A 20,738-nucleotide genomic window follows, 5' to 3' on the forward strand; every position below is an offset into this window, starting at 1 on the left:
AGTGGCGGTATTTTAATGTAAAATGAGGATTTATAAGCTGTGGACATTGTGGGGGGTATTAACTATTTTCATAATACTGGGTTTAATAACACTTTAAAGCTTTAAAGAATAGTTGGATAGTTCAGACTGTACTCAATGTTCTTTGCATATTTTAAATGTTGAAGCTGCTTAACTACTTGAGCTCTGGAAGATTTACCCCGCTTCATGACCAGACCATTTTTTTCATTACTTTAACTGAGAATTGTGCAGTTGTGGAACGCTGTATCCAAATAAAATGTATGTCTTTTTTTTCCCCCACAAATAGAGCTTTCTTTTGGTGATATTTGATCACCTCTGCGGTTTTTATTTATTTTAAACCAATAAAGACCAACAATTTTGAAAAAAAAAAACAACAATATTTCTTACTTTCTGTTATAAAACATATCCAATTTAATAATAATAAAAAAATATATATTTTTGGTAAAAAAAATCCCAATAAGTGTATATTGGTTGGTTTGTGCAAAAGTTTTAGGTTCTACAAACTATGGGATAGATTTACGGAATTTTTATTTATTTAACTATTTTTACTAGTAATGTTGGGGATCAGCGACTTATAGCGGGACTGGGACATTGCGGCACTGATGAGCACTGATAGGTGGCACAGATGAGGAGGTACTGACAGGCATTACTGATGGGTATCTGAAGGGCACTGACAGGCGTTACTGACGGGGCACTGATTGGCACTTTTATAGGCACTGTGTGTGCCTAGAGTGCCCCTAACATAAAGTGTGTGTTCATCAGCTTGCCCCTGTAAATATCTTTGAAGTACATCACTGTGTACCAAGTACCATATCTTGAGGGTGGGCAAGGCACAGAAGCTGCAGCAGGGGGCGGGATCTGCACCAAGAACCTTGCTGAAAGGAGCGGGGTGCACACTTGAAGTCACACACTTTGCGGGCAAGCAGGGAGAGAGAGCCAGAGGCCACAGGACAGCGAGCAATGGGGGCGGGGTGCACACACAACCTCATTGCTTGCTAGGGCGCCCACGGTCTCAGCAACCAGTGACTGCTGATTGACAGGGATATGCACTGTAGACTGGCGGGCTGAGGGTCCAGGAGTGTCGCTCGGTCCGTGTTGTCAAACTGCGAACCACTATTTAATGACGGCTGCTCTATATGGTAAATAAAAAAAAAACAGGGGCTCCAGTTGTGTAAAACCATTTAACTAAAATTAACTTTATTTATATTAAAAACACACTATAAAGAAACCAAAACAATCCATCATTAATCAAGTAACTCAGCCTGCATGGTGTAATATGCCACAAGGAACATGGAACTCCAGTCTCAGTTTCACCCGATATCCGCTACATAGCTTCCAATATATCATTTCAGGCACCACTGTTGACATTACATCTGATTTCCACTCGACTAGCGCCCCTGTAATGTCAGCAGTGGTGCCTGAAGTGAAGTATTGGAAGTGACGTAATGGATATCAGTTGAGACTGAGACAGAGGTTTAATGTTCCTTCTGACACAATACACCATGCAGGCTAAGGTTCTTCCTTAATATGGGATTGTTTTAGTTTCTTGTGAGTGTTTTTTTAATATAAATATATAAAGTGTATTTTAGTTAAATGGTTTTATACTACTGTAGCCCCTTTTTTCTTTCTTGTTTACCATATGAAGAGTTCCACAAAAGAGCAGAGTCAGGACCGGGTGCCATGTTAGACGGAAGTCATCTGTATAAGCGTGATATGCCAATCTGTAATTAGAGAGGCATTGTTGTCCTTGTCTGCTGGGCAAAGTTGTTTGAGTGCTGGAGCACCTTTACTTCACTGTGGACATATTGAACTTTATTGAGAAATGTATTTAAAACTGGTGCAGGATTGACTAATCTTTATTTAAGCACTGAAGCATTTTTCATTCACAGTGGAAAGACTTAAAGCGGGGTTCCACCCTAACGTGGAACCTCCACTGATCGGATCCCTCCCCCCATCCGGTGTCACAATTGGCACCTTTCAGGGGGGAGGGGGGTGGAGATACCTGTCAAAGACAGGTATTTACACCCACTTCCGGGCATAGACTCCCGTGGGAGTCTACGCCATTTCCTGTCCTGCCGCGCTGTCTGCTGGGACACACACGGGTCCCAGTGACAGCGCGGAGAATTCCTATTGCGCTGCGCTACTCGCGCATGCGCAGTAGGGAACCGGGAAGTGAAGCCGATTCGCTTCACTTCCTGATTCCCTCACCTAGAATGGTGGCGGCAGCAGCCGAGGGCCGAGCGATCGATCGGCCTCGGCTGCCGGCATCGCTGGAACCCGGGACAGGTGAGTATACATTTATTAAAAGTCAGCAGCTGTAGTATTTATAGCTGCTGGCTTTTAATATTTTTTTTTTTTTGGTGGAATCCTTCTTTAACTTTTGAGTTTATTTAGAACTGTGGCAGGATGGACTAATTTTTATTTGTTATACACCTGGTCACTTTGGCTTTTAGGGCTCATTTACACTTGCTTTGGCTTCAACACACAAGGATGGCTAGTTTACACTTGCTTCAAAACAAGGCTTCAGACAGGCTTTGTTAAAGCTCTCTGAATGCTGTCGCTAAATAAAATGGTTAAAAATCAGGATACACACTTAAAAAACGCCAAACTAGTGTATCATCACCGCGCTAAACCTCCCCTACCTCCAGCTGCTACTTAAATAATGCAAATATATAAATCAGAAGGTGAATACAGAAAATATAATAAAATAAAATAAATTATCAGAGAAATCACCTTGTAGCGCTGAACTCCTACTAGAGTAAATAAAGTTATACACATTAATATTAAACTATATTAACCCCACCATTGTATAAATTCACATGTGCATAATCAATAGTGACTCTATAGTGATAGACTCTACTACAATACAATACAGATATGAAAAAATATTAAAATAAAATGAAAAAATGTGTAGAGAACAAAGAATATATATAGTCCATAAAAAGAAATCCAAACTGCGGAAAACTTTCTTTTGTGTGAAAATTCAGTGTCCGTATAACACAAAGCCTTCACCACACCCTTGGTGTTCGTGACCCCCCTCGTATGGAGCACTCACCAGCTGTACTGCTCAGCACTCTCGTGTTGAGCCAGAAAAGCGTTTAAAGATCTTATGAATGGTGTTGATCAATATCCAGCAATCGCTTGCAGTATAATTCCCTTTAGATATCAATGGAATTTCATCTCAGAGTACCTCAAGGAGACAAAGAGACTTTCCATAGTGTAACACTGTAAAAATCTTTTAATCTCAATAAAAACCACTCATTATTGCACTCACATGAACCAAACTTGAATGAAAGCACTTCAAAACACTCCACTTCTCAACAACAGCTTCCTTTCCTCAGAGGTATCGGTGAGCACACTGGACACTGGCAGGGTTAACAGCATGAACACTGTCTCTATTAATGATTGCTGTATGGTACCTGACAGCAGAACATCAAGTTGAAATCAGCGCCAAACAAATCCATCCAGTCCTCTCCCCTGTGTCTCCTCCTCTCTCCACCTCAGCTGTGCTCCTTAGTGTGTCAAAGAATAGTTGCCAGATAGCCACGCCCCCTTGGCTATCTGGCAACTATATCTGGTGGAGAGAGGAGGAGACACAGGGGAGAGGACTGGACGGATTTGTTTGGCGCTGATTTCAACTTGATGTTCTGCTGTCAGGTACCATACAGCAATCATTAATAGAGACAGTGTTCATGCTGTTAACCCTGCCAGTGTCCAGTGTGCTCACCGATGCCTCTGAGGAAAGGAAGCTGTTGTTGAGAAGTGGAGTTTTTTGAAGTGCTTTCATTCAAGTTTGGTTCATGTGAGGGCAATAATGAGTGGTTTTTATTGAGATTAAAAGATTTTTACAGTGTTACACTATGGAAAGTCTCTTTGTCTCCTTGAGGTACTCTGAGATGAAATTCCATTGATATCTAAAGGGAATTATACTGCAAGCGATTGCTGGATATTGATCAACACCATTCATAAGATCTTTAAACGCTTTTCTGGCTCAACACGAGAGTGCTGAGCAGTACAGCTGGTGAGTGCTCCATACGAGGGGGGTCACGAACACCAAGGGTGTGGTGAAGGCTTTGTGTTATACGGACACTTAATTTTCACATAAAAGAAAGTTTTCCGCAGTTTGGATTTCTTTTTATGGACTATATATATTCTTTGTTCTCTACACATTTTTTCATTTTATTTTAATATTTTTTCATATCTGTATGGTATTGTAGTAGAGTCTATCACTATAGATTATGCACATGTGAATTTATACAATGGTGGGGTTAATATAGTTTTACTATTAATGTGTATAACTTTATTTACTCTAGTAGAAGTTCAGCGCTACAAGGTGATTTCTCTGATAATTTATTTTATTCTATTATATTTTCTGTATTCACCTTCTGATTTACCGTATATACTCGAGTATAAGCCGAGATTTTCAGCCTCTTTTTTGAGGCTGAAAGTGCCCCCCTCGGCTTATACTCGAGTCATCGCTGTCTGCCCGCTCGATCAGCGTGTCGAGCAGACAGACAGCGGCCATTCTATTCAAAAGCCGCGCCTCCGGCTCCGCCTTCGCCTGTGATAGGCGGAACACTGAATTTCCCAGCAGCCTGTGTTCCGCCTATCACGGACATCGTATCATCCTCGTACTACGGACGAGGATGATACGACGTCAGTGATAGGCGGAACACAGGCTGCTGGGAAATTCAGTGTTCCGCCTATCACAGGCGAAGGAGGAGGCGCGGCTTTTGAATTTTACAATGGCCGCCGAAGAGGGCACGGGACGGAGGCAAGGCAAGGCAAGGCAAGGCAAGGCACGGCACGGCACGGGACGGGACGGGACGGAGGCAAGGCACGACACGACGGCAAGGCACGGGACGGCACGGCACGGGACGGAACGGAGGCAAGGAGGCAAGGCACGGGACGGAGGCTCGGGACAAAGGTAGGCTGGACACACACACACACACACACACACACACACACACACACACACACACACGGATGGGTGGATGGAGACACACACAGGGATGGGTGGATGGATGGAGACACACACAGGGATGGATGGATGGATGGAGACACACACACACAGGGATGGATGGATGGATGGAGACACACACACACAGGGATGGATGGATGGATGGACACACACACACACAGGGATGGATGGACGGACACACAGGGATGGACGGACACACAGGGATGGACGGACACACAGGGATGGACGGACACACACACAGGGATGGACAGGCATGTCTCACCCTCGGCTTATACACGAGTCAATAAGTTTGCCAGTTTTTTTGGGGGTAAATTGGGGGCCTCGGCTTATATTCGGGTCGGCCTATACTCGAGTATATACGGTAAATAAAATGGTTAGCTTACAGTCCTGTTTACACCTGATTTTGCTTTGCTTTTTTTCGGCTTTGCTTCAAAAATTATACCCCATGTAGGGTTGCCACCTTATTCCTTTAAACCCGAACATATATGAATTACACAGGTTCTGAGGCTAATTTAATGCAGGTTAGGCACCAAGTGAGTTTAATTACCATCTCAATCAGCCACAGAACCTGTGTATTTAACATGTGTTTGGGTTTAAAGTGGTAGGGTGGCAACTTGAACCCCATGTTGCTTTAGTGGTGCTTCAAAGTGTCTTCAAAGCCTCCATAGAAGTCTATGGCAAAGCTCGCTTGAAGCCTCATTGAAGCCCCTTCGAAGCCTCTTTTTAAGTACTAAGCAAAAGCAAGGTGTATACAGGATTGTAAGCTAACTATTTTATTTAGTGACAGGGGCTTTGCCTGGCATTCAGAGAGCTTTAACAAAGTGTGTCCGAAGCAAGTCTGAAACTAGCCCTTACAATGATGCTTATTTGATATAACACACATTTTATGTTTGCAGTGCTTTTTTATTGTTATATTGTGTTACATATTTTTGGTATATTAAATTGTAGACTGCAGGCATATTGCACATTGTATTAATATTTTGGAGGTATTGTATGTCTCTGTAGTAGGGATGAGCTTCGTGTTCGAGTCGAACGCATGTTCGACTCGAACATCGGTCGTTCGTGCGTTCGCCGAATTCCGAACGTTTGGGCCGTTCGCGGCAAAATTCGTGTGGCCCACAATGCACTGCGATGGCGCAATGCATTGCTGTCTCACGATTGGCCAAGCATGCACTGTGACCCCGCATGCTTGGCCAATCGCAGCGCCAGCAGCGAGGAGAGCCATGGTTGGCCACAGGCACCCTGCCTATGGCCAATCATAGCTCAGGCTGTGTAGTGCACGCCCCACACTATATAAGGCCGCCATTAAGGCGGCCTCGTGCAGTGTGTTGGCGTCTGAAGCAGTGGGTGTTCTGTGTACCTTCAACACAGTTACACACCAATCGTTTTTGGCTGATTTACTATCTTGCTCTTGTGTAGTGGTTACTGTCTGTGCCCTGACCGCAGTATACACCACTATATTCACCTCACCTATATAGCTAGTGATCTAGCTTTAATAATAGAGCTTGCAGTCAGTAGTGTTAGTGCGTGCTGTCTGCGTGCTCTGTACCCAGTACATACCACTATATACACCTACATAGCTGTTCTCTATTTGAGCCCGATTGTCATCTGCAGGAGTTATTGGAAGTTGTGTGTGCTTCCAGCACAGCACAGTATACATCTGTATATACCCCTTTAACTCTGCTGTTTTCTGGTTATTGTCTGCGTGCCCTGACCGCAGTATACACCGTGATATTCACCTCACCTATATAGCTAGTGGTCCATCTTTAACAATAGAGCTTGCAGTCAGTAGTGTCACTCAGGAGATAGTGCGTGCTGTGTGCGTGCTCTGTACCCAGTACATACCACTATAATCCACCTACATAGCTGTTCTCTATTTGGGCCCGATTGTCATCTGCAGGAGTTATTGGAAGTTGTGTGTGCTTTCAGCACAGCACAGTATACATCTGTATATACCCCTTTAACTCTGCTGTTCTATAAAAAAGGCATCTGCAGGAGTTAGTGGGTGTTGTGTGCCTCCAGCACAATATAAACTACCCAACTACTGTTTTACCCAACTCCCTTCAGACCATTACCATGTCTGGAAGGCCAGCAAGGAGAGGCAGACAGGCGCGAGCCGATAAAAGAGGGCAAGCAGGCTCTGTGTCTAGAGACAACAGTGCTGGTCGTGGACGCGGTGCATTGTCATCAGCACGTGGCCATGGGACATGCTTGTCCTTCTTTTCTGCAGCTGGACATGTTGAACCGCAACATGCCAACGACTTGGTAGAGTGGATGACCAAGCCCTCTTCATCCTCCTCATCCTCTCTCACCCAGTCTCAGGGTAGTAGAAAAGCAGCTGCCAACACATCGTCGTCCCTCCTCTCAATGTCATCATCAGTGACTCCTTCCCTAGACCCACCACGTCCTCCTGAGGAGTCTCCTGAACTCTTTGAGCACAGTGTTGGGTACATGCTCCAGGAGGATGCCCAGTGTTTGGTGGGCTCTGATGATGACACTCAGCTAGAGGAAGGCAGTAGCGTGAGCGCAGAGAGAGAGGATGCTCAAGAAGCACAGCAATCTGGCAGTCATGTTCCACAAGCTGCAGCATACTGCCAGGTTTGCTACAGCGATGAAGAGGGAGGGGATGATGAGGGCACTGACTCCACGTGGGTGCCTGGAAGGAGGGAGGAGGAGGAGGAGGAGGAGGAGGAGGAGGCACATGTCCAACGAGGCAGGATGCCCTCCGGGGGCCAGCTTAGGGGCAGCACACCGACTGAATCACACCGCAGAGCTCCGCCTGCGCAGAGCGCTTCCTCTGCGCGTTATTCTAAAAGTTCTTTGGTGTGGGCCTTTTTTGAGACGAGTGCATCAGATCGCACCGCTGCTATTTGCAACATATGTCTCAAGCGTATCTCACGTGGCCAAAACATCAGCCGCTTGGGCACCACATGCTTGACCAGACATATGTTGACCTGCCATGCAGCTCGTTGGCAAGCATACCTCAAAGACCCACACCAAAGAACAAAGCGGACCTCTCCTTGCTCCTCATCAGCTGGCATCTCCAACCCCACTAGACCTTCAGTCCTCTCTGAAACCTGCTCTGAGAGGAATGAAGGTGTAGAATTAGGTGTGTCACAGCCAAGTGCTTCCGGGAACTCTGCTAGTGGTACATCCACGTCCGATTATAGCAGGCAAATGTCCCTGCCCCAGCTGCTGGACCGGCGGAAGAAATTTACTCCCAGCCATCCACATGCCCAGCGGTTGAATGCTAGCTTGGCTAAATTGCTAGCACTTCAACTGCTGCCTTTTCAGTTGGTAGACTCGGCCCCCTTCCGTGAGTTTGTACAATGTGCGGTTCCTCAGTGGCAGGTCCCCAAACGCCACTTTTTCTCACGGAAGGCGATTCCGGCTCTCTACCGGCATGTGGAAGGCAATGTCCTTGCCTCGCTGGACAGGGCGGTCAGCGGTAAGGTGCATATTACCGCTGACTCATGGTCCAGCAGGCATGGACAGGGACGTTACCTGTCTTTCACGGCCCATTGGGTCACTCTTCTGGCTGCTGGGAAGGATGCAGGACAAGGTGCAGTAGTGTTGGAGGTTGTTCCGCCACCACGCCTCCAAAATGCTACTATTGGTTGTGACACACCTCTCTCCTCCACCCCCTCCTCTTCTTCTTCCTCCATGGCCTCTTCCAGTGCTCTGTCCTCAGAACCAGCGGTGCTCCGTAGGCGTTGCAGGGGCTACGCAAGTACGCAGGCAAAACGATGCCATGCCGTGCTTGCGCTGGTTTGTTTGGGGGACAGGAGCCACACTGGGGCGGATGTTTTGTCAGCTCTGCAGGGGCAGGCCGAGAGGTGGTTGACGCCACGCCAGCTTAAGCCAGGAATGGTGGTTTGCGACAATGGCACCAACCTCCTCTCCGCCCTCCGACAGGGACAACTGACCCATGTGCCCTGTGTAGCTCACGTCCTTAACCTGGTGGTGCAGCGGTTCTTGGGCAGGTACTCCGGCTTACAGGATGTCCTGAAACAGGCCAGGAGAGTCTGTGTGCATTTCCGCCGATCATTTAATGCCTGTGCTCGGCTGGCTGAGCTCCAAAAGGAGTTGAACCTGCCCAAGAACCGCCATATATGTGACATGCCCACCAGATGGAACTCAACATTGGCCATGCTGCAGCGGCTGCACACGCAGCAGAGGGCCATCAATGAGTACCTGTGCGACTACGGCACCAGGACAGGGTCAGGGGAGCTTGGTTTTTTCTCACCACGCCAGTGGGGCATGATCAGGGATGCATGCACTGTCCTGTCACCGTTTGAGGAGGCCACAAGGATGGTGAGCAGTGACAGTGCATGCATCAGTGACACTGTACCTCTTGTCCACCTCTTGGAGCATACGCTGCGTGGAATAATGGACAGGGCACTTGAGGCAGAACAGAGGCAGGAAGAGGAGGACTTCCTTGCCTCGCAAGGCCCCCTTTATCCAGACAGTGTTCCTGCTGTGCCACCCATCACACAGGAAGAGGGTGAGGAGGAGGAAGAGGAGGAGGAGGATGATTGTGTCAGCATGGAGGTGGAGGCTGGCACTCAGCATCAGCAGCAGCAGCAGCAGCAGCAGTCTTATAGGGATGATTTACAGTCCCAAGAAACACGTGGACTTGTACGTGGCTGGGAGGAGGTAGCTGCGGATCATGTTGTCCTTAGTGACCCAGAGGACTCCGGACCGAATGCCTCAGCTAACCTACGCTGCATGGCCTCCCTGATCCTGCAAAGCCTGCGGAAGGATCCTCGTATTCTTCGGATCAAGGAGAGGGACCATTACTGGCTGGCCACTCTCCTTGATCCACGGTACAAGGGTAAGGTTGCCGACCTTATCTTGCCATCGCAGAGGGAGCAGAGGATGAGACATCTCCCTGGGAGGCCTTGCAGAAAGCTCTGTGCAACGCGTTCCCAGAGACTGGGAGGTCACAAACTCCTGGTCCTGGACAACGTGTTGCTGAGGCATCAGTCAGAAGGAGCGGTGGAGAAGGTGGCCGTCTGACTGATGCTTTCAGACAATTTTTTAGTCCGCAGCCCCAAGGTATGATTGGTTCCAGCACCCATCGCCAGCGTCTAATTTACATGGTGCAGGAATACCTAGGGGCAAGGTCAGACTTGGACACCTTTCCCACTGAAAATCCTCTGGCTTACTGGGTCTTGAGGATGGATCACTGGCCAGAGCTTGCACAGTATGCAATTGAGCTACTGGCCTGTCCTGCATCCAGCGTTCTTTCGGAACGCACCTTCAGTGCTGCTGGTGGCTTCGTTACCGATCACAGGGTGCGCCTGTCCACCGAATCAGTTGATCGACTGACCTTCATCAAGATGAATCAGTCTTGGATCACAGCTACCAAGCACCTGAAGCTGATAATAATAATTTTTTTTGAAATACCACATCCCTTTAAGACTGCCTATGCTGATGCTGAGTGACTGTCCTGTTATGTTGATTGTCTATCCTCTTCCTCCTCCGCTGATATGTTGGAAGAACATTTTTGGTTCTGGGTGATGCCAGCAGCCCAATTTTTCTGCCCCTGTTTAACAGGGGCGTTTAAGTACAATTTTTGATGCAATGCTTTGCAGCAGGGCTAATTCCTGCAATAAAACTACAGTATATGGCAGAGGTTGCAGTGTGATGGCACCAGTGCCTAAGGCCCAATTTTTCTGCCCCTGTTTAACAGGGGCGTTTAAGTAAAATTTGTGATGCAATGCTTTGCAGCAGGGCTAATTCCTGCAATAAAACTACAGTATATGGCAGAGGTTGCAGTGTGATGGCACCAGTGCCTAAGGCCCAATTTTTCTGCCCCTGTTTAACAGGGGCGTTTAAGTACAATTTTTGATGCAATGCTTTGCAGCAGGGCTAATTCCTGCAATAAAACTAGAGTATATGGCAGAGGTTGCAGTGTGATGGCACCAGTGCCTAAGGCCCAATTTTTCTGCCTCTGTTTAACAGGGACATGTAATTACAATTCTTGATATAATATTTCACTTCCTGTGCCCTCCCAGAGTAACGGTGAGGACTTATAGTGTTGTGGCACCAGCACCACAACCACCAAAGGTCAATTTTTCTACGACTGTTCAACAATGGCATGTAATTACAATTCTTGATATAATCGTTCACAGCAGGGCGCTCCAGCGCCCACCAAGAGTCACTTTGAGGGCTTACAATGTTGTGGCAAAACCAACACCTTGTTCCGCCATTTCTGCAGAGCATATAGGGCAGGCCCCTACTTTCAAACATCCAATTTACAAACATCTCCTACTTGCAAACGGAAGGAGACAACAGCAAGTGAGATGAAAAAAGATGGACGACAAAACAAATTATACAGGGGTGATAACCCTTCCCTATGTTTTCCAAAAAGCTTAAAAATAGTTTTTTTGACTGGAGCTACACTTTAAAAATGTACCAGTTGAAAATTACAAACAGATTCAACTTAACACAACAAACCTACACAGTCCCTGTCTTGTTTGCACCACCTGTATACTGCTGTTCTGAGTATATAGGGCCTGGGGGCCACACACATTTCCTTTTTTTAATATGGGTACGGGGTTCCCCTTAATATGCGTACAGGACCCAAATAGGCTGGTAATGGGCAGGGAGGGCTACCCATGCCATTTTTCTGAATGATTTTCAACCATATTGCAGGAACCAGATATAACATTAAAACCGCAAGCAGTTTTAAATGGTGCTATTTCCGTTTAATGTCATTTTGTGCAGGGACTGTTCTAAACACGGGAAACACGTGGCACTTCACAGGCATACTACAGACACCCCCCAGGCACCATATTTAAAGGAATATTTCATTTTTTTTTTCACTTTAATCGTCATTAAAATCAGTGTTCCCGCCAAAACGGCCGCTTTTAAAACTTTTTATTGCATTGACCCATGTCCCCTGAGGCAGGAGTCAGGTCCCCAAACCCTTTTTAGGACAGTATCTTGCATATCAGCTGTTAAAATTAGCACTTTCCATTTCGAACGTTCGAGTCCCATAGACTTCAATGGGGTTCTAACGTTCGTTACGAACGCGGGGTCCGTTCGAAAGTTCTAGTGCGAACCGAACCGGGGGGTGTTCGGCTCATCCCTACTCTGTAGTGATTGGCATGGCTGTTAATATATAAAGATACGTGCATTTAAAAAAAATTAATGTACTTCTCCACGCCTTTCTCTGCAGAAAAAAAACCTATTAAACCTAACACGCAGAAACTGGAAAAAAAATCTCTAGTTTAGTAAGTCATTCACTTCCATCATGGCCCTTTTAAAATTGTCAAAAACCCGTTTTGGTGGCTTTATAAACATATCTCATTTTAGTGTAGCCAATGTCAGCTATTATACTTATAAGTTAGAGACATTTTCTGTGTTGTTGATGTGGGGTTGGCTCCCTCTAGTGTTTGCTGGACTCTAAGGGTGAATTTCTTCTCTTCTTGTGGCAGGATGTAGAGCAAAGCATCATGGGACGTGTAGTTCCGAATGCTGAAGTGACATCGCCAGCAGGACTGAGCTGAACTACAAGGAACAGAATGCTGGGTTCACAGAACAGACTGCTGGGAGAGGATATAAAAAGGGCTGGCGTGGCCTAGATCAGCCTCTCTGGACACCGTTTTGACTCTGCAAGCAGGAGGTCTGTGTGACAGGGAGTTTGCTGACAATTTGTGTCCTACACAGCAGGAAGCCAGACAGATATACCCAGAGGGATCTGCAGATAGCTTCTTCAGTGCGGAATCCAGAATCCAGCGAGCTGCAGCATGGCATGGCGGCCGTCATTTTAGAGAGCAGAGGGAGAGAGAGAGAGAGAGAGGGAGAGGGAGAGAGTTCCGGCTGGAGTCTTCTCATCATTTGCACTATTATCTAATCCATATGAGATTTGGAGTGATGAGCAGGCATGGCCCATGTTATAGTTGAGGACACTGCTGGTTAAACAACACTCACACAACTTAGCTGGTGGTACTTGTAGTCCCACGGAAGTTAAACTCTCTATTATAACGTACACAGCCAGTAGATGACTATGCTCAGTATACATTACTGATTTCAGTAGCCATATCAGATCACATCTTTAGGTGGAAGGAAGTTATACTACTACCAGGATAAATCACAGCTTTGCTAACTTTGCTACACCTTGCCTTTTTGGATTACTTTATTCACAACTTAAAAGAGGCTAGCTGAAGACATCTGGATTTCAAGGAATACCCTTTCTCACTGTCAGAAACAATGAATAAGACCGAGACAGAAGTACAATTAAATCACACTTGTTTATTAAATAAAAAGGTACATAGGAAAAGCATAGTCAAAGCATAGCCAGAGTCCAGTAATCAGATCGAGTAGTCAGCCAGGCCAGAGTTCAATAACCATATCGGGTAATCAGCCAAGCCAGAAGTCAGGGATCCAAGTAGAGCAACTGCAAGCAGGATAAGGAGCCAGAATGGATGTCAGCAAGCCAGTCTTAAAACAGAACCACAGGAGATGGTTTCTTGTAATGTGACCAAGGCGAAGGCAGAGGTGAAGTGAGCTGGACAGCTTTAAGTAGGCAGGTCAGACGAGCATGATCAGGAACAGATGGTAACTGTGGAGAGAGATGAGAGCTGGCAATTAGCCGACAGCTGTGCAGCCAGCCCAGAGAAGGAAGGGCTAAGCCAGCCCTGACACTCACCTTTTTATAATTTTCTCTCCTCATCTATTCAAATTGCATTGAACTGCTAAAGGGAGCTGTTAAGTATCAGATAAGACCAGAACTGTGTGGACTGCAACAGAGGAAACCCAAACGTGTATAAGTGAAATATGATTTATTAAAGAAAGTGAATAATATAAATATAACCACACAGTGCAATAAACCAACCAACAAAGCCCCCAAACAACAACAGACAGATATGTACAATAAATGGGAAATGCAAGGACCGTAAACGATAGGCAGGCCAGGGTCATACACAGGGAGATCAGCAGATAAACAAGGGCAGTCCAGAATCAGAGTCACAAGCCAGGCCAAGGTCATACACGGGAGATCAGCAAATTGGGTAAGAAACACAGGACAGGGAGAGGATGGACGGATCAGACTGCAGAACAGGGATAATGGTAACAGGTGGGACAGGGTAGGGACCAGGACAGGGAAACAGGATAAGAACCACGGGTCACAGGTTCAGGGTACAGGAATAGGTACAGAATCAGGATCGCAAGCAGCAGGTCAGGGCACAAGGAACAATACCAAGGCGAGGTGTGTGTGCACCTGCCGGGTATTTATAATGGCTGCTGTCAGTCATGTGACGCCTGACTGCAGAAGGCAATACCTGCTCCAATCTGCCAGGATCCCTCCGCTGGTGGACACCAGTACTGCGGACCAAAGATGACATAATTCCAGCAGGAGACACCTGCTGGTGGATCGCAGTACTGCATGCCAAATGATTGATATTACCAGCGGAGGGAACCTTTCCTGACAGTACCCCCCCTCAAAGGAGCGACCTCCGGACGCTCCAACTAGCAGTTGCTGGGGAAAGTCCATTGCGTCAAGCTGGGCTATGAGCAAAGTCACATCAGGTTGGGTAACGGGCACTTCAAGCAGGGCAGCAGACAGAAGCACATCGGACCGGGAAGCTGGCACATCGGGCTGGAAGGCAGGCAACGACACGTCAGGCTGGAAGGCGGGCAGCGGCACGTCAGGCTGGAAGGCGGGCAGCGGCACGTCAGGCACATCAAACTGGAAGGCGTCGGACTGCAAGGCCGGGACATCAGACTGGAAGGCGTCGGACTGCAAGGCCGGGACATCAGACTGGAAGGCGTCGGACTGCGAGGCCGGGACATCAGACTGGAAGGCCGGGACATCAGACTGCAAGACATCAGACTGGAAGGCCGGGACATCAGACTGCAAGGCGTCTGGCTGGAAGGCCGGGACATCAGGCTGCAAGGCGTCTGGCTGGAAGGCCGGGACATCAGGCTGCAAGGCGTCTGGCTGGAAGGCCGGGACATCAGGCTGCAAGGCGTCTGGCTGGCAGGCCGGGACATCAGGCTGCAAGGCGTCTGGCTGGAAGGCCGGGACATCAGGCTGCAAGGCGTCTGGCTGGAAGGCCGGGACATCAGGCTGCAAGGCGTCTGGCTGGAAGGCCGGGACATCAGGCTGCAAGGCGTCTGGCTGGAAGGCCGGGACATCAGGCTGCAAGGCGTCTGGCTGGAAGGCCGGGACATCAGGCTGCAAGGCGTCTGGCTGGAAGGCCGGGACATCAGGCTGCAAGGCGTCTGGCTGGAAGGCCGGGACATCAGGCTGCAAGGCGTCTGGCTGGAAGGCCGGGACATCAGGCTGCAAGGCGTCTGGCTGGAAGGCCGGGACATCAGGCTGCAAGGCGTCTGGCTGGAAGGCCGGGACATCAGGCTGCAAGGCGTCTGGCTGGAAGGCCGGGACATCAGGCTGCAAGGCGTCTGGCTGGAAGGCCGGGACATCAGGCTGCAAGGCGTCTGGCTGGAAGGCCGGGACATCAGGCTGCAAGGCGTCTGGCTGGAAGGCCGGGACATCAGGCTGCAAGGCGTCTGGCTGGAAGGCCGGGACATCAGGCTGCAAGGCGTCTGGCTGGAAGGCCGGGACATCAGGCTGCAAGGCGTCTGGCTGGAAGGCCGGGACATCAGGCTGCAAGGCGTCTGGCTGGAAGGCCGGGACATCAGGCTGCAAGGCGTCTGGCTGGAAGGCGTCTGGCTGGAGCAGGTTGGTTGATATGGAGGCAGGTTGCGTTACTGGCAGGATCAAATGGGTAGGAAAGAACTTCCGTCTCTTTTTAGATTTAGCTACTGAAGGCCTGTAGGTAGCTGCAGATCTATAGGTAGGGGATGAAGCAAACTGGAGAGAAGGGTTGGAATATGGCAGGGAAGAGGTAACAGTGGCTGGGGGAAGTTCTTGAGGGATAGTGGGCCATGGGAAAGAGGCAGTTGGATTAAAGGCAGGATATGTGCAGCAGGAAGAAACAGGGTATTGATATTTGGTGGGGAGTAGAGTATATTGGGCTGAAACTGAGGTTGCCATAGGTGATGGAGGAAGAGTTTCTTGGGCAGGCAGGTGTTTGGTAGCAGAGATGGTTTGTTGTGGGCTGGCTGTGGCTGATTGCAAAATACCAGACCATGCTAAAAGTAGTGGTTGCACAAACTGCAGGTTACATACTGCCTGTCTGACAAGGGATTGTACGGAATCAACACATTCTATTAACATCTGTTGGGAACAGGCTGTGTAATGCTCAAAAAAGTAAGGGGAATCATCTTCCAGAAGCCATACCAGTGATGTGACTTGATTAATACTGAAAGGGGGAGAAAAATCATCCTGGCCCTCTGGGATGCAGGGCAGGGCCAGCTCTGTGCAGATTTGAATTAACGGCTGAACATCCCCAAACAACATACAGCCCTGATCAACCCAGGAGTGAGCTAAACGAATGGTTTCCAACAGCTGATCACTGGTCCACCCTTTCAGTGTCTGGCGGAGATAGTCACCACTCTCAGACGCCAACAAAGCATAATAACGAATCACTTCTAAATTCATTTCTGTAAGCAACCTGAACCAAGATGGTTCCTCTGTGTAGCCACTTCTGGTCAGGGATGGCCTTGGTATTCTGTTAAGTATCAGATAAGACCAGAACTGTGTGGACTGCAACAGAGGAAACCCAAACGTGTATAAGTGAAATATGATTTATTAAAGAAAGTGAATAATATAAATACAACCACACAGTGCAATAAACCAACCAACAAAGCCCCCAAACAACAACAGACAGATATGTACAATAAATGGGAAATGCAAGGACCGTAAACGATAGGCAGGCCAGGGTCATACACAGGGAGATCAGCAGATAAACAAGGGCAGTCCAGAATCAGAGTCACAAGCCAGGCCAAGGTCATACACGGGAGATCAGCAAATGGGGTAAGAAACACAGGACAGGGAGAGGATGGACGGATCAGACTGCAGGACAGGGATAATGGTAACAGGTGGGACAGGGTAGGGACCAGGACAGGGAAACAGGATAAGAACCACGGGTCACAGGTTCAGGGCACAGGAATAGGTACAGAATCAGGATCGCAAGCAGCAGGTCAGGGCACAAGGAACAATACCAAGGCGAGGTGTGTGTGCACCTGCCGGGTATTTATAATGGCTGCTGTCAGTCATGTGACGCCTGACTGCAGAAGGCAATACCTGCTCCATACTGCCAGGATCCCTCCGCTGGTGGACACCAGTACTGCGGACCAAAGATGACATAATTCCAGCAGGAGACACCTGCTGGTGGATCGCAGTACTGCATGCCAAATGATTGATATTACCAGCGGAGGGAACCTTTCCTGACAGGAGCCATCCTATTCAATCTAATTTTGTTTATACTGTTTTCAATATTGTGCAGGATTGCTCGCCTATGAGCAGGGCTGTCTTAATAGCATCATGGGCCCCTGGGCAAAGTAATGCTCTGGGGCCCCTACAGTGGAGACAGCGCAGGTAAACAGACATCATCGAGTAGGTAGGAAGCAGACAAGCGGAGCTTCCCCCTTTGGGTGGAGCTTTGCATTAACTACATGAGCAATCATGCTGTACACCAAAGAAACACTGTGACCCCTCTACAACCCAGATATCCCCCCACAACTGTGACCCCCTCTACATCCCTGATATCCCCCCAGCATTCTGACCCCTCTACACCCTAGATATCCCCCCAGCACTCTGACCCTTCTACACCCTAGATATCCCCCCAGAACTGTGACCCCTCTACATCCCAGATGTCCCCCCCAGCACTCTGACCCCTCTACACCGTAGGTATCCCCCCCAGCACTCTGACCCCTCTACACCCTAGATATTTCCCCCAGCACTGTTACCATATACCATAAGATACCCCATGTATTGTGACCCTACTACATGCCTGATACACCCTACACTGTGGCCTCACTACATCCCTGATACCTCTAGCACTATAGCCACCCAAGCTACCCCGAACACTGCTACCCCTATACACCCCAGATCCCCCCCGCATTGTTTTCCCCCATACACCCTTGATATCTCCAAGCACATTATTCCATCCATGTAGTACCCCCTTTTCCAGTGGAGATACAGTGCATGTAAACTTTTGGCCCACCTCCAGCACTGGACTTGCCTATACCCAACAAGCAGGCAGAATGAGGGGTGGAGGAGGGAGCATCCCTCCAGACATTCCAAGCCTTTCGGTGCAAACAATACTGGACAGCTGGGCTCACCATGACACCATCCAAAATGCTACTTCCACAGGTGGGCTCTAAGTGCTGTCGACTCAGGAGCTCCCACTCTAGCTCCTACCCCGCCTCCTTCCCGAGCAGTCAAGCTGCATGGGGAGGGGTCAGAGCATCACTGGCACTCCAGCCCTGCCCCTCCCTGCTGGCCGTGAAATAATAGGTATCGTTCTGCAGAGCACGGCACATCGCTGCCAGCCTGTCTCCCCTGTGTACCCATCACTCTCAGTACCATCATAGGGCCCCCAATTTCAGAGCAGCGTGGTCTCAAGGACCAACTGCTTTGGGGAAAGTGCAGGGCCCCCCATGCAGCTGGGTGCCCTGGGCAATGCCCAGGTGTGCCCATTCATTAAAATAGCCCTGCCTGTGAGTTGAGGAGGCAGAGGGGAGAGTGTATACAGGAGTGTTTCTATTATTGACCAAAAATGATATACATATGTATCTTTCCTGACCTGTCCAATGAGAAAGCCTATATAAGTCCTGTGTTGCCTCTATACAATATTTCTTTTAGCAATAACTTTAAAAAACACAAAGCAGAAACAACAAAATATCTGTCTACTTGACTTTACCTATTTAGTGGTGACTTGTGTGCCCAGGCCATACATGTGACCAATACTATACTGAAGATTATGTCATATTGATCTTTGTACATTGTCAGCACTTGGATGGTTTATGTGTTTGTTGATAAACATTGGATACCTTATGTATTTACTTGTGCTAAACTTGTGTTTTCCTATGTAACCAAACAATATTTGTTATTCCCATTGAAGATATCACAGTGAAAAGCCATATATTGTAGAGCGTTTGATCTTTCTCCCTTCTGATCTAGATCCTGTTTTCCTAAACCTTACATTATTGAATTATTACATTTATTGTTAGGTTAAAAAATAGACACAAGTTCATTGAGCTTAACCAACATAAAAATGTAATACATTTATATAAATTTTAATAAATTGAAAACGTCCTTATACAGAACCTTATACGAGTGTTTGTCAAACTTTTTTTTAGCCAAGGCACTCTTAAAAATGATGGACAGTCTTGAGGCACCCATTCTAAAATGTCAAAATTATTCTAATAGTTTTACATAACGCAGCAACGTCCAAACATGTAGGACACCCAACATTAGAGGTTAATTATTCTTCCAAGGCAAATACACTTTTGGAAAATGGTACTAACTAGTATTCCAATGTTTTTCTTCTCCCTCAGGTTTTCTTCATCCCTCAGCTAATGCAACCCCCAACGCTGATGGAGAGGGACAGAGGAGGGCCAAACAAGGATGCCGTTGGCTGTAAGGGCTCCAGCAGCTATAATATGTAGATTGAACATCTTTTCCTGTAGCTGCAAGAGTGCCCCAGTGTCCTTTGCAATGACATTAAAATAAATAACTTAACACAGAGTTCACTCTACAGTATGGACCACATACAGGATGTATTTATACATGTTGATCATATCCCCCTGTAATCGCCTCTTCTCAAGAGAATAAATTCAGTTCAGCTAATTGTTCCTCATAGCTGAGCTCCTCCATGCCTCTTATCACAACAGACAGCACTTACATATCCCCTCCCAAAGTAATCATCAATTGCTCACCTCTGCACACCTCTTTGCTTGTCTTTGCACCCTTTCAACAGCTCTCCTCTTTAAACCCCCATTCACAGCTCACCCCGGTACCCCCCCATTCATAGCTCATCTCTGTACCCCCCATTCACAGCTCACTTCTGTACCCCCATTCCCTGGTTCACCTCTGTTCCCTCTCGTGCACAGCTCACAGCTGTACCACCTCATCCACAACTCACCTCTGCACCCCCCGTCCACAGCTCACCTCTGTACCCCCTCATTCACAGCTCACCTCTGTACCCACCATCCCCCATCCACGGCTCACCTCTGCACCAAACCCCACAGTGAGGTTATTTCTTTACTGAGCAATCCCTGTTTTCCTGGGTCTGTGACTACCTTCCTCACAGTGGGCTTTTGGTAAAACATATTCTAATATATATTAGTGTGCATGTGGATGGATGAGTATCTGTGGAAGTTACCTGTGTCCTTCCTTTGACAGCATTGTCATATTTTATTTCAACATATGGTGGAGGTTTATTTTTTGTATTTACAGTGCCTTGCAAAAGTATTCGGCCCCCTTGAACTTTTCAACCTTTTGCCACATTTCAGGCTTCAAACATAAAGATATAAAATTTAAATTTTTTGTGAAGAATCACCAACAAGTGGGACACAATTGTGAAGTGGAACGAAATCTATTGGATATTTTAAACTTTTTTAGCAAATAAAAAACTGAAAAGTGGTGCGTGCAAAATTATTCGGCCCCTTTACTTTCAGTGCAGCAAACTCACTCCAGAAGTTCAACGAGGATCTCTGAATGATCCAATGTTGTCCTAAATGACTGATGGTGATAAATAGAATCCACCTGTGTGTAATCAAGTCTCTGTATAAATGCACCTGCTCTGTGATAGTCTCAGGGTTCTGTTGAAAGCGCAGAGAGCATCATGAAGACCAAGGAACACACCAGGCAGGTCCG

At 47.5% G+C, this 20,738-nt stretch overlaps 1 long non-coding RNA gene across 1 annotated transcript in view; it reads left to right on the top strand.

The window, feature by feature from the left end:
• LOC143934278 (uncharacterized) overlaps positions 1 to 19,709 on the top strand; it is a 99,627-nt gene extending 79,918 nt beyond the window's left edge. Inside the window, exons 2-3 of the long non-coding RNA XR_013263241.1 lie at positions 12,445 to 12,632; positions 19,418 to 19,709. This is a non-coding gene — a long non-coding RNA (uncharacterized LOC143934278). The remainder of the gene's footprint in view (positions 1 to 12,444; positions 12,633 to 19,417) is intronic.
• Positions 19,710 to 20,738: the final 1,029 nt, after the last annotated feature.

This window comes from Lithobates pipiens, unplaced genomic scaffold, assembly GCF_037356315.1.
Source record: "Lithobates pipiens isolate NorthernLeopardFrog02 unplaced genomic scaffold, aLitPip1_a1.2 Scaffold_27, whole genome shotgun sequence".
In the NCBI taxonomy this organism is placed as follows: Eukaryota; Metazoa; Chordata; class Amphibia; order Anura; family Ranidae; genus Lithobates; species Lithobates pipiens.